The 14,507-nt window shown below is 42.6% G+C and overlaps 1 long non-coding RNA gene across 1 annotated transcript; it reads right to left on the reverse strand.

The window, feature by feature from the left end:
* Positions 1-499: 499 nt before the first annotated feature.
* On the reverse strand, positions 500-3,117 carry LOC121673006. Its single transcript, XR_006019109.1, has 2 exons — positions 2,713-3,117; positions 500-1,626 (listed from the first exon to the last, which is right to left on the reverse strand). It is a non-coding gene; the product is annotated as an uncharacterized LOC121673006 (long non-coding RNA).
* Positions 3,118-14,507: the final 11,390 nt, after the last annotated feature.

The raw sequence follows: 14,507 nt of genomic DNA on the forward strand, positions 1-14,507 counted from the left end.
TGCCCCAGCACGGGCTGGGCCGAGGCAGAAAGGAGGCAGGGAAAGAGTTTCAGCGCCACCGATAAAAAGGAGTGAAAAATGCGGCCACGCTATGCAGTGTGGAGACAGAATAAACCAGAGCAAACTGGCCTTAAACATCCATTGGCAGGGAAGGGGCTTCCTGGCGCCCGGGGAGGAGCTGTGTGACGAAAGGGGACTGTGAAATATCACAGAATGGCTTGGATTGGAAGGAACCTTAAAGATCTTCTCGTTCCAAACTCCTGCCCTGGGCAGGAACACTTTCCACCAGACCAGGTTGCTCAGAGCCCCCATCCAACCTGGCCTTGAACTCTTCCAGGGATGGGACATCCAAAGCTTCTCTGGGCACCCTGTGCCAGGGCCTCACCATCCTCACAGGGAAGAATTTCTTCCTAATACCCAATCTAAACCCATGGATGTGTAGAAGGGGAAAGGTGAAATCTCAGCAGGATGCCTGTCAATCACATAGAAGCCTTCAGAACAGTGTTTGAAAATTAAGGTCATTTAATGATAATGTAAAATGAGATAAAGTTTACTACAAAGTATATAGGATGGGGATTTGCAGTAGAACAGGAAGATGGGTATAATCTGAACACAGAGATAAAATCGGGCAGTTTGACAAGTTATTAGAGAGATGAGAAGGGTAATTGAAAGCATAAAATGGTATTCCATGTGAATTTTAAATGTCTTACATCTGTCAGTCTTTACCCAACCCTTACAGAGCTTGCCACATTTAAAACAAAAATCATGAAGCTGTGGTAGTTTAGTTTTAAAACAAAGTACAAAACACAGAACCACAACTCAGTCCAGAAAAACATTGCGCCTTCTGCACATGAGGAAGAACATCACCAATTCAAGTTACAGCAGGCATATCTGGCATGTCCACAGAGATCCTGGATTCCAGGAGAAGTTAACTGCGTAGGATTAAAATCTGGAGAAGGTGCTCCTAAAACCTCCATTTGCATAGCTGGAGGTGGCTCCCAGCCCATCAACAGATGTAGTTGTGAGCAGCAACAAGAACAAGCTGCGGTGTAGCAGCATCAAAATAGAGAGCCACAGCACTGAAGCAGCAACAGGGGGTTGGAGAAGAGGGACCCTACACTGGATTAATCTTTGAAAACAAACCAATAACATATTTAGCCTGCAGAGCTTATGCAGAGGAGCATAAGCAAATTTTGGAAATCAACAACAATCAAAAAGTGATGATAGTTCCTCAGATTTCTAGAAGGCAGCCTCAGCTAGAAAGTGGAAATGCTAAGAATGCTTTAAAAAAATGCAGAGGGGAAAAAAGACAAGAACAGCTGCAATGCTGCTTCTCATCTGTGCAAGATGTGTACTGCAGGTCTTCTAACTCCACCAAAACAGGCACCAAACCCTGAGCCTCTGCACCCTGTTCTGCCTTTCCTCCTGGTAACAGTGTGTGCTGTGCTTTGCTCTCCACTGAGGAAGGTGTGGGGCTCCCGGGTGGGTGTAGCAGTCGCTGGTCTATTCAAACACGAAGTGTGACGTTTCGAAAACAACCCACCCTTTGATTCAGTCCAGAAACGGCAGTAGCTGAAATAATTCCTATGTCTCTGTTACTCACTGACGCCCTTCTGCAGTTCTGTGCTGTAGCAGGGGACAGAATCAGAGAGGTATTGAGTCATGAGAGACCAAAAATGTATGAGGGACTTAGTTAAGACACCTTTCACAAACGATGGATATGAGATAAAGGGGAGAAAAGTTATAACAAAGAACTCTATGTACCCTAATGTAAATTGTCCTGATCGGCTCCGCGGTGTGCTCAAGGCAATCAGTGTCTTTTTTTCCCCCAAGTCTCTCTGGGTTCCTTGAGGTGGTGTGTGCACGCAAAGGCTCCTTGTGTTTGGCACCGATTCCACCTCCCACTTCCCCCTCTCCTAAGCAGGGCGGTAGAGACGCCAGCTCATTAGGTAATTTGTGTATTCAGAGGGGGTCAGGGAAGGAAACCTCAGGACGTTTCTGTTGCGTAATGGAAATCACTTGGCATTTAAGCAAGCGCGCAGTACCAAAGGGGTCACTAGTGCAGCAGACAGTCATCAAAGAAAATCTCTGTGATAATCTCTTGGTGTCCTGCTCTCAGGTTTTCAAACACACAAAATTCTGTGTCCAGGCTCGGCCCTTGAGTGCTGTAATAAAGTCCTAATCAAGTGCAAGCAGCAATGATTATTGCTCACTGAGCTTTCTCTGTACAAACCCACACAGCTTACCGAAACTAGATTTCCTATTTCTCCGAGGTTTTTTGACGTTTCAAACCTCTTGAAAGAGGAGATCTGTCAGAGAACAGGTGATTCTACAACTTGCAAAAGCATCTAAATCATTTACATTTGAATTGCCTGATAAAAGCTCAAAGGAGGAGATTCCTGTTAGGAAATCATTTGGAGAAGAAACACATCGTTCACTTGGGCTTTGCTGATGGATGTTACTCTGTCGTTCACACAAAGGGTTTCCGATATGCTCAGTCTAGCTTGGAATGATCACCTTACAACGATGCTGTAAAACTCAGACATTTGTGTTGAGGAATCAACCAAGTACAAAATAATAAAATTTTTTAAAAGCCAGTAGATAAACAAGGATGCTGTTCACAGGCAAAGATTCCAAGCCGGACCATTAGTGCAAAAACAACTTGTAGACACAGCAGAGCAGGGAGAAGAAATTAAGATTTTATTCTCTTACCTCAGGAACACCAGGGTGCAGGGCATTCACACTGACAGCAGGATCAGTAACAAGTACACTCCAAAGAAGTAGTTTCTTCTTTTCTTGATTCACAACAATTTGGCTGTTTTGTGGGGTTTTCTTGAGGGTCACTTAGGTGAGATCACCAGAAGATCTTATATGTGTAAGGCAGGTTTGTTGAGGTTTTGATCAGCATTATATTATACCTATACTATGATATACAGTATGCAAGCAAAACACTTCAAAACAGCAAAAAAGGCCTAGAAAGAGAGAAGAAAAATTAAATAGGCCTGAGGCACAGGAAAGGTGACATCCAGTCTTACACTTGCTAGGATACCTGGGGAGATTCTGTAAAGCCAAGCATCTGGTCACTGAGCTCCCTTCTCCAACCCCTGCCTCCCCACGTATGTCTAAAGCAGTGCAGGAAATTCCTGCTGCCTGCACCTCATGACTCACCTTGCTCAGAATTCTGCCTGCTCAGCAGCCTCTGGAAACTGCACCCTTCCCTTCTTTCTGCCCCACCCTTCCCCATCCAAATTCAAGGTCTGAAGGAAGAGGCTACGATCTCTCATTGCTTCAAGTGAGCAGCCAGCGCTGGGTTCTCACCCTTCCCTTCAGACTGCGCTGAAATTGCCTCATGATGCAATTCTGACCCCACCCTCTCCTGCAGCACCCAGTTGATTCTCCCTTTAAACTCAGCTTCCATGCTCTTTTCTTTTTAAAGCTGCCTTTAATCTTTGCCTGTGCTGTCTGCTTAGAAGCCATGACTGTGAGAAGCTACAAGCCATGCTTAGGTTGGGCCAACCAGAAGAAGGCTGCAGGGAATGCATGTTGGGAAAGGGTCCCTCTTCTCTCCCCTGAGTGTTGAGCCCTCTCTGGGGTTGTAACTGGCTTTGCAAAACGCTTTGCAGCAAAAGGAATTCTTGATACTGCTTGGGACCTTCTTCCCCCTCTGCCCTGCCCCTGCTTTGTGTCACGCTGATCTGCTGCCTCTTCTCTAGTGCCAGCACAGCTGTCCCTGAAATTCCTGCCATGAGCTAGACCAGGGAACTGCTTTTAGTGGTAACTAGGAGGAAAAAAAAAATAAAATGGCATTCTGTTCCTGTTAGGTCATGAAACTTCAGAGAGCTCCAGCCAGCTCAGTCAGATGTAACACTCTGGGGGACGGGGAAGAGAGGAACAGAAAAATTAACAACTTGCTAAGGTGACACAAAGGACCAGGAGTTACTTCAGCAGTGGAAAACCCCATTCTATCATTCTGGATCTCATCCAAAAGCACATCCTAACATTAATTTTATTTGCATTTGTGGTAAACTCGTGCCAGCCCAGTGGAGATGAGGGCATCTCTGCTTTAAGCCATCTATAAACACAGTGTTCCCATGTTCCATAGATATTCTGATGTAATTGAAAGGAATCATGTACCTTACAAGTAGGTGAAGCCTCTAAAACGCACGCTAATTGATGCTCAATTTGTTGTCAAATTATATTGAAGGAAAACAGGAAATGCAAAATAATAAAGCGTGAAAATTTCTTGTAAGTGAAAGATAAAAAGCTGTGAGTTCAAGGCATTAGGAGGCCTTGTAATATGGTTCATTGGTGTGCTCTACAGGTTGCTGCAAAAACTGAAATATAAGCACAGAATTTCAAGTAGGTACTGTTCAGCTGTGAAAATCTATTAGTTATAGATACCACTGAGAATGAACTCAGAATTTGCTTCAGAAACAAAATCTACTTGCAGTACTTTTGCACTGGTAGAGCTGAATATTAATCCTGTCACCCCATGTCTCTCAATTTTTGTGGCTTACAGGAACTTGCATAAATGTATGCTAAAACTGCATTGTGCTTTTCTTTGAAACTATTGGGAAAGTTTTTCAAATGCCACATTGGAAAATTTAAATAACTGATGCAATAGATCATATGAATAGGTAAAACAGTAATATATGGAGGACTGTACAAGCAAATAGAGCATCTTTTCTCTGTCATCAGTATTGTCAATATTTTTATCTATGACTAAAAAACCTACATACATTGTCAGAAATACTTTCTTTTCCTCCCAAAGTATCCTAAATCTCCTTGTGTACACTTTCTTTTTGGCACAGTTTGCTCTTTTTCAGTAAAACGCAGCCAAAATTCCTAAGTTTCAGAAGAATCAACATCCTTAAATGCTGTAATTTAGATTCATTTTAGGCAGAGATAATTAAAATATTTGCTTCCAGATTATAGAGTCTTTACTTGCTGTTAATTTGGGGAATTGGTTTTTTCAACATTCTTATGCAAAACAGCTGGATTCCAGCTTTAAATGAAGGTGTGTGCCTGAGTACATGTAGAGGGCTGTCACCAGTATGTCCTTTAATTTTCTGCAGGTCACTTGCTGCAGAACCTCACAGTAAAACCAGGGGAAGTCAACCCAGCTGAGGGGGCCATTATGCACAAGCCCACTAGGAAATAAATCCCTTTTTTTCCACTAAAAATATAGATGTGAAGTCAGGAGCAGAGGCCTTTTTGCACACATGGAAATTCTTTTCAAAAACCATAAAAGTAATCAAGATCTTGCATGTTGAAAAACTGGTGTGTAACCATTACAACCAATCAGAAATGCATAATTAATTGAATGCTAATTAAATACAAATCACAGCTTGGAAAGAATACAAGTTTACAGCAGCTTTTCCACATTCTAGGATTACTTTAAAAATCCCCTTCTTCAACTTCTGGTAACTCCCCTTCTTCAACTTGTGGTCGTAAGTACAATATGGGTTTTCCATAGAACAGTTTTAGATTTCTTTAAATGAATGTTTCATAAAATTTAAATGAAAATCCCCTTGCAGAAATCTAGTTATAAAGTTTGTGTGCTTTTTTTTTTTTTTCTCTTTTCTTGAAAGAATCTCCTGTCTTTCCAAGATCAAGCTCTTGTGAACACATGTCCTTCCAACCACAGTTCTCAGCTTCCCAGAGCATGCTGTGGTGGGCCCAGCAAGGGGCCCTGAAGATCATTAAGGGAGTGGAGCTTGTCAGACGAGGAGAGGCTGAGATAGCTGGGACTGTTCAGCCCCAAAAAGTGAAGGCTCAGGGGGATCTCATCAAGGTGTAAATATCTGAGAGGGGAAGTAAAGAAAATGGAGCCAGACTTAGTGGTATCTGGTAAGAGCAAGAGTCAATGGTCACAAACTGAGATGCAGAAAATTAATCCTATTTAAACATAAGAAGAAACCTTTTCACTTTCAAGCAGTGGAAAAGGTTGCCCAGAGAGGTTGTGGCATTGCTGTTCATGAAGATATTCAAACCACACCTGGACATGGTCCTGAGCAGCCTGTTCCTGCTGTTGCTGCTTGGAGCAGGGGGCTTGGACTCCGTGATGTCCTGAGGTGCCTTCCAACCTTAACTTTCTGTGATTCTGGAAAACTGAGATATTCCCATGTTACACAGAGACACAGGCACTGCTAAATCTGCAAAGCCAGTAAGTATTTTTCTGGGTTCCCAAATATCACCATACACCCTGGCTTTGCCCCAGCCTGACGTGGGGATGAAAATCATATTCACACCACTCCTGCCTCGCACCAGGCTTTGTAAAGATAGGAAGGGAGTCCTGGTTGGGAGCCCCAGCAGCTGAGTTGAGCTGCCCTGAGTCCCTGCAGGCAGGTTTGGATGCAGCCTGAAAGACTGATGGCTCCATTCAGAATTCCCACAATAGCCCGGATGACAAATGTAGGGTCCTGCTACTTCCCCTGAGATTAGAAATGACAAGCGAGTAAGATTACATGTTTTCCATGATTGCCAGATCTTGGCATGCTAGAGACTTAAGGGAGAGAGGTTATCCTTAAGAGAGGCATTTATCACACGCTCCGGCCAGCCTGGGGCAAGATACTGTCTTGGAGGTGTCAAAGTCCAGATTTCCCAAAAACTTAACAGCTGGACAATTCATCTTCTCTCCCCACTGCTCTGCTTATGTTACAAGAAAAATTGAGGTCATGGAAGTTTATCAAACAGCTAGAGAGATACAGAATTAGTTTATTTAAATAGAATTTAATATTTGGTAGGCTTGAGCACAAGCAAACACACAAATTTCAGAAAAGTTCAGATTTGCATCCAAAGACTTGAATTGCCGTTATTAGGGCATTCACTGAACAGCAGAAGTCACACTCAAATTAATAAAAACTAATTTAACAATTACAAAACCAGCAGGATGACTTCATTGTCATTTGCCACTAATGACAAATGTTTATTACAGATAGTGTATTTGTCTTCTGAGCTATTAAAACACCGTTTCTATTCATAGCTCCTCAAACCTTTCCTGTAAGATGAAGGATCCATCTCGTTCATGGAAAATAAGCCAAGCTTGTAGAAGTACAGCACCCCTCCCTATTCTCAATCAATCAAATCTGAGGGAGAGAGGGAGACTGATGAGAACAACCTACTTTTCTGTGCGTGGCATTCACTGAATGTGAAAAGGGGTTTCAGCAGGACCGAGAAAGTAGCTGTTGTCATGACAGCACTGGGAAGCCCAGGGACTGAAAAGATCTTCATCAGCTCACTGCAGCAATTCTGTGCCAAAGGAACTGTGCTGCCTGTCTGCATGCTGACAACAGAGCCAGGGGAATGCCTGCTTGTCAAACCTCTGTGGTTTTACGCTGCAAACTTCCCCACTCTTGGCCTCTGAAGCTGGAATATAGTTGCAATCTGGCAAAAATGGATCTCTCCTGCCCCCCTCCTCCCCCTTCAGTACTCCCCACACCTTCTGTTTCTCTCTCTGGTGTAATAAGGGCAGCACCCAGCCTTCTTGCACTCCCTTTTGCCACAAAAATGCCATGCTGAAGGCAGTAGTAACCTGTAAAAAACCCTAATCAAATACCAGCACATTCTGCAGTCCAACTCCATCGATGTAATGACTGCCACTCCTGTATCCTCAGTGTGAGAGACCAGCATGTCTGTGTGCTCTGGTGTTTGCCTGGCAGCTCCGGGGCAAGAGGCTGAGGACTTCTGTGGCAGGATCTGCTCCTTGGGGTCATACCCTTGGCAAGGATAGAATGTTACCTGGTCAGCTGTGGCCACTCCAACCCAAGTAAATGCATTGTCTTTCACACTGAGTTAGGCAGCCTGCTGTCTGTGCCAACTGTGCCCCCCTGTAATCACCACAAGCACCAGTGTTGGGAGAACTACGAGACTCTTCCATTCCCAGTGAAGTTTTGTTTTACAGAAATGACTAAAAAATGGTTGCTGCATAGGTGAGATCCTCATAATTTAGACAAGGAAAGAGAAAGTAAGGTCTTTTTGGCTGTGCACATATTGATTGAGTTCTGATGCTGTTTATTTGAAGCAGTGGGAAATGAGAACATTTGGAAACTTGCATTATGCCCCCACTGGTTATCACTGATGGAATGAAAACTGAGATTGAGTGCCTTACACCCAATCTTGCAACAGCCACCTCTATTGCAAACTAAATGACCAGATGTGTGCTCTCAGATGAGTTTTACAAGCTTTGTCTGAAACTTTGGCATCTCTGGTATTGATTGCAAAAATCACATTGACCTCAGTGGGGCCAGACTATCAAACTCAGCCTGAGATCTGGGGAACTGAGGAATTTTGAGGAACTCACAGCAAATCCTGATACCCTGATATTATTGATGGCTGCTAGGAGGTGGGGACTTGGCCCCCACCACACAGGAGAGCCTAAGTTGCACTGTGACCCCTCCATCATTCAGAATTTCAGTAGTTCAGAGGTTCACTCTCTCAGGAAGCCTGGACTACGTGGCAGAATTGGGAGATGTAGATCCTAAATTAGCTCAATGCCCTCATGATGTGCCCTATGGATGCACTGCGTGTCTTCTAATAGGCAAAGCAGCAATTCCCCTCTTCTGAATTCTATTCCCAGCTCAGTTGCTCCCAGATTCTCCAGACAACTGACTGCACAGGGGTGGCCAAAGCATTTTAGCATGTTGTTATGCAGCAATTTATGCATGGTTAGGATATGCATGAGAGTCTCTTTCCCAGGACTGCTCTGAGGTGTAGTTGTTTGTCTTTAAAGCTTCCAGTGAAAGCTGCTGTTAAACCCACACATGGAGTGTTCTCAACAGGGATGGGCCTAACTTTCAATGACATGATGCTTTTGAGTCTAGCCAGTCTTTTAAAACTGCTTTTTGTTCAGTCAAAGTGAACATTATGCACTTAATGATTTTTGCCTAGTGACACATGCAACCTGTGTTCACGAAACAAATACTGCCCAGTACTTTTTCTAGGCAGATCAGTGCCCCAAAACAACATAATACAGAAGTTATAGTAGGAAAAGGAGCACTATATATTCTTAGCAAGCTGTTGCTATAGAGGCCTCCTGTCAGGAGCAGTTTGGCTTTATATTGCATTTAACTGGATAATTTATCAGAACCATCATCTTTGCAGTTGCATTTCTGTCTGGGTTTGGCAACGCTAAGTATTTGTTTCATCTCAGTGAAAAGTGGATTTGGCTATTTAAAGCCTGGAAAACATAGGAAACTCTTTAGGGCAAGGCAAAAAAGAGCTGATTTTACATGTGGTGAATCTTACAATCCATGCCTACATGTCTTCACATAAAACTGGGGACTCTTAAATTGAGGAAACTATTTGATTTAGGTTGTGCTAGTGCATAAGAGGTACAACAAAGAGAGATGTATTATAGAAGTGTAACTCAGGCACTAAAAGCATTAAGGTATCAGCTCTGTAGAGAGCAATGACCTACTTCTGCCTTGTTTCTTCCAAGGAAAATCCTTTGGCACCACTTCAGGCCATGGTTTCTGTTCTCCCTGCTATCTTGAGCACCTGATCTTACACAAAAGTGCCTCAGACATGTTCACATCCCCGTTTCTCAAGCCCAAGTTTCATGTAGAGAGGAAGCAAAGCAGCCAATTAAAAATGGGACTTTACAGAAAAGAAATTTACATTCTCCTCACCATCCTCAAGAAAACATAAATTAAGTGCTGGACCAATGTCCATGAACCACTTGTATTTCAGATTTTTTATAACAGTACAATTTTGGAGGTCTTTTGCATATTAATACAGTCAGATTTTGGGACTTTCTTATATTGCAGTAAGTGGTCTCAGTCCCCCACCTGCACTGTACTATGGTAACTTATTTTGGCATATTGCATGCATATTCATTTCCATGACATGCAACATATTCTCATCAGCTCATGTTCTATAACTCAGTTTATATCATGCTTAACAAAGTATGACAAAATAAATGCTGGTTTAAAAGCCATATAAATATTGAAACACAAAGCATTCGAAAGTTACTCCCCTCCTCCCTTGTCTAATTATACTATTAATAAGCAACATGCAGAATTTCATCTGAGATGTAGGAACCACAAGAGATCAGATTCTTGCACAAATTCTCTCCTGTATCATAATGTTTGCAGTGTGAGTGTGTTTAACTTTAAATCATGCAATCTGTCCACCTGAAATCAAAAGGGCTGTTTCCATCTGGGCCCAGATCTGTTGCATCAACACAAATTCTGCTGCCCTGGTTATGCCCAGCTGCAGGTTAGGCCAAGAACACATTTTCTCTGTTTTGCAGTAATTTGTCTTGTAGTCCCAGTGTAATATGATTGTCCCCTTTTTATCTTTAATCGTTGCTGCGCACCATTAAGCAGCAATACCACGACACTTAAAAGTCACTTTGTCTTTCCATTTGGTGAAGCAACCCCATTTTTTGGGCAAAAGACGGCTCTGAGATGTGGTTGCAGCCTTGCAAAGAAACCTGTTCATGCAAAGTCGTATCAAGAACTTCTTTCATTTAGGTTAAAGGATCAAGTCCTTAACATTTGAAAATACACAATAAACACACAACACTGCATCATTGAGTAGGAAGGTTAATGAAAATACAGCCTGGCATTAACATTAAAAAGGCCCTAAATTTTTCTTCACAGGTAATTAGTTCACACAATGAAATAATCTCCTTTCTTATCCTGGAAACACATGCATAAAACAGCTCCGATAACATCATTTACATACAGGCTGCTGCATCCGCATGTTAATGTCTGGCAGTGAAAAGTTCAGACAAGTTTGTAATCCCCGATTTCCTGCGCGTGCTCAGCTCCCAGATTCCCAGAAGGAAGAGAAAGGGATACTAAATATTACTGAGATGACAGGTCAGCTGCAGTCCGCCACATCTGGACAGCTTGCGCAGTTACAGAGTTTCCCAGACCACGGGGTCTTTGACTGTCCTGGACATTTTTTTAAACTCATCTTGGTATTTGTTTCTTTTGTCCGTCACTTCTGGCCATGGCCATCATCCTAAGCCTATTGTCCTGCCGCCACTCGCTTTGTCCGCGTTGCTCCATCGCGTGGTATTGGGAGTAATCTGCATTCCCATTTAAAGCACTATCATGTCACCCATCAGCGATCGCTCGCTTTCATCCCTTAAAACTCCCACACAATGGCAACCACGCCGTGAGGACAAAGGGGCCAGGCTGAGAGGGAAAAGGAGGGAAGCTGCAGTGGGAAAGCAGCAGCAGCAGCTGCAGCCGGGCTAACTTTGTTCTCATTCTGCGTGAGCACTTGAACTTGCACTGATAACACCCGTGCCCTTCATCTCCTGCTTCCCCATTAACACAACTTATCTGCCCAGGGCAGACACTGGAAGGAAGCCTGGCTGCTTCTGCATCAAGGCCAGCAGGTAATAGCAGTGTTTTTCCAGCCCAAGCCAGCGAGGCCGTGCCTACCTCCAGCTGCAGGAGAAAGGGAGGGCTGCGGGAGGGAAAGCCTCCTCTTGCAGGAATACTGATCGCCAGCAGCACTTTCCGAAACACAAACCCAGCCTGCTGGGCATCCTTAAAATCAACAGCTCCTCAGCAGTTGCTGGAGGAGGCAATCCATTCAACTGCACAGAAATCCGGTTTGCTGCACTCAAAGATGCAGGTACAGCACCCAAGGGTTTGGGAATTGCCTAGAGAGTCTGCAGTGCTTAAGCTTTAACTGGGATTCACTCCTGTACACTGTCATCTTCTTAACAGTTTGGAGGCATCAGCTGTAGAGATCCTAGACTTCACAGACCGCCTATGATTAATTGCCTGAAAACGTTGTAAAAGCTAGGGATTTTGTTCATAGGTGAAATAACTGCAGTGCTCCAGCCTGGAACCGGCCAGCCAGGGAAGGATGGATGGGAATCCGAGTGGAGCACTTCTGTGAAACAGGCATGGCTCAAATTGAGCAAGGCTTTAGAGTCCCACCTTTTACAAACATGACCCAGCTGTGCTCCTTGGGGTCCGCGAGATTTTAATGAGGCAAAAATGATCAAAATGTCATGACCTCTGTTCTTCCTCGTCCTAAAATCTGGATGATGGAAATGGAGTTTAGCTAGGTTATATTTAGCTGATCACACAGAATTGAATAGCTTTAAGATAATGAAATAAAAGTTTTAAAATAAAAGCTGTGAGGTCAGAGAAGTTATCCTCCCAATACTCCAAAGGATCAGCTTATATAAGCAAGTATGATTTTTCCCAATGTTTTAGTCCATGAGTATTGACCAGTTCCTCTTCACTAAGGCAATCTCCTAAATGGCTGAGGCTGGTTCACTAATTTGCAGCTGCTACCTTGGAAACAGTGATCAGGATTTCACACATTATCCAGGCACTTTGTTCTTATTAAAAATATTTATTATTTGTAGGCACAATATACTAGAAACAGCAGTTACAAAATATTATGGGTCTGTTGGCATAGGCTAAGAAAACAGCCAGGAATGTTATTCAAAGGTGAGTTTGGTTTCCAGGCAATTTCCCTGCTCACAAAATGACACTTGCAGCTAGACCTGACCCCTACAAGCTGGCTTCTGTGCAGTTCCAGCGCTTGCACGTGCAAACTCTGAGACATTCTCCAGGTAGCCAAAAACCAAACACAAAATAGCAGCAGTCACCAGCGTCAGAAAACATTCACCAGAAAGTTTAGCCGTCTTTTTTCCCCTCCGCCTAGATGAGACCATTTCAGTGTATAACAACAGTAAGCCCAGCAGCCATTAACAGCTGCTTCCTAGATGGATGAGCATATTAAAAAAAAAAAAGAAAAAAAAAAGAAATAAAAAATCATGCCTCTTTAAAGCTAAAACATCTGAAACAGCCTCCATGTTCTTGCTGACTTGGGAATTTACCAAGAAGAAAGTTGCACAGTATGAAGCAGCCTACTACATGTGTAAGACTCACCAGAAATTCATATTGTGAAGAGGTGATTTATGAGTAGAGTCGCTGAATTTTGCAGCCTTTCTTCCCCCTCAATTGCTTTGAAATGTCCTGTCAATTAATGACAATTTTCTCAAGTAAATTCTTATGAATTTGTTTGTACCTACTAATTCTTCTATTTCTAGTAATGTAACTGTTACTTAGAACTGGTTTTTTTTCTAAATAGAATCCAGTGCTGAAAATAAGGGGGATTCAGATGCAAGTTACTTGGAAATGTTGGGTGTCTCTCATTATATGCTTTGACTCAATCTTTCAGGATGATAAGCACCTGCAGATTTTCATTACTCCAAGCAAGAAACTGATTGCTTGGGTTCAGCTGCTCATGTAGGGACAGACAACAGGGGTGTGGATAAGGCAGTTTTTCTCCACATAAGGAATGCAGAGTATTTTACACACTGGGCTGTAATGGGTTTAAAGATGCAGAAGAGAGCCCAGGATAGCACCAGTCACTTCACTGTGACCATATGACAACAGATGAGGATGAGGTATTTTCCTGAAAGTTTTCATTGACCAAACCTCGAGGCTGTAAGTAAATCTTGCTTGTTCTACATATAAACATGCAGAGTCTGCTTTTTTATCTTTATTTTTTTTAACAGTACTCATTTCACCTTCAAAAGAGCAAGAGGGTGTTTCCATTTTTAGTCTGAAATACTTTGAAGTATTCCCGTTCCACAGAATGGGGATCTGGATAGAATCTGACAAAAAGAAAAAATTAATTCCTTATTTTCAATTTGGTTTCAGTAATAAAGAAGTTAATGATCCCACATCTGGTTTTGTCCAGATATACTCTACAGCAGTCCACTGGAAACAGCACCATTTGCTTATAGCTTTACTTTCATCCCAAACAGAACCTAATCTGTCCTAAATAAGTGTTCTTAAACACATCCCTAGCCAGACTGCCACATGAGGCAATTAGCAACCTCTGTGCTGATGTCACTTACCCAGAGCTGCAATTAAATGTTGCTTGCAGTTTCACCACAGCAGCCAGATAATATTTAGACAGACCTTAAAAACATTTTCTTTGGCATACCACAGAATGAAGAAACACCACAAAAAAAGAAGTACCAAAACCTTCATTCCACAAGTAACATTTGAATGCTGACACATCTGGAACAGCTGGGTAACAAGTTGTGCGTGTCAAGTTCAGAAAGCAGCTGCTTTGAGCCTTCATTTTGGGTCAGGCATTTGTTTGCAGCCACCAGTATATTCCATTTTATTTTGTAGCAGCTTCTTCAGTGTTCCCATATGGACAAGCCAAACAGCTCCTAGGATATACCAGCAAGCATATTTTAGAAGAAATGAAGGCCAGATGTTGCTTTGTTATCTCCATGTGCATCCTTAAAAAAGTTAGATTAAGTTGTTTCAGATATATTATTAATGCCAGGTACAGGCAATTTGTTTATCGGTCGTTTAAATGTCAACTTTCTAAAGGATGGAAAATAACATTTTAACTTAGGATTCAAACTGAAATAAGATTAAACTACCCTAGAATAACTTCAGAAAATAATTATAGCACAATCCAGGATCACAGGGACCAAACAGTATTGTGTAGAGAAGACATGATGAGCCATTTCTGAGATCTGAATGAGTGCTACTTAT

Source organism: Corvus kubaryi, unplaced genomic scaffold (assembly GCF_017639235.1).
Source record: "Corvus kubaryi isolate FWS band 111438036 unplaced genomic scaffold, C.kubaryi_AGA036_p1.0 65087, whole genome shotgun sequence".
NCBI classification, from domain to species: domain Eukaryota; kingdom Metazoa; phylum Chordata; class Aves; order Passeriformes; family Corvidae; genus Corvus; species Corvus kubaryi.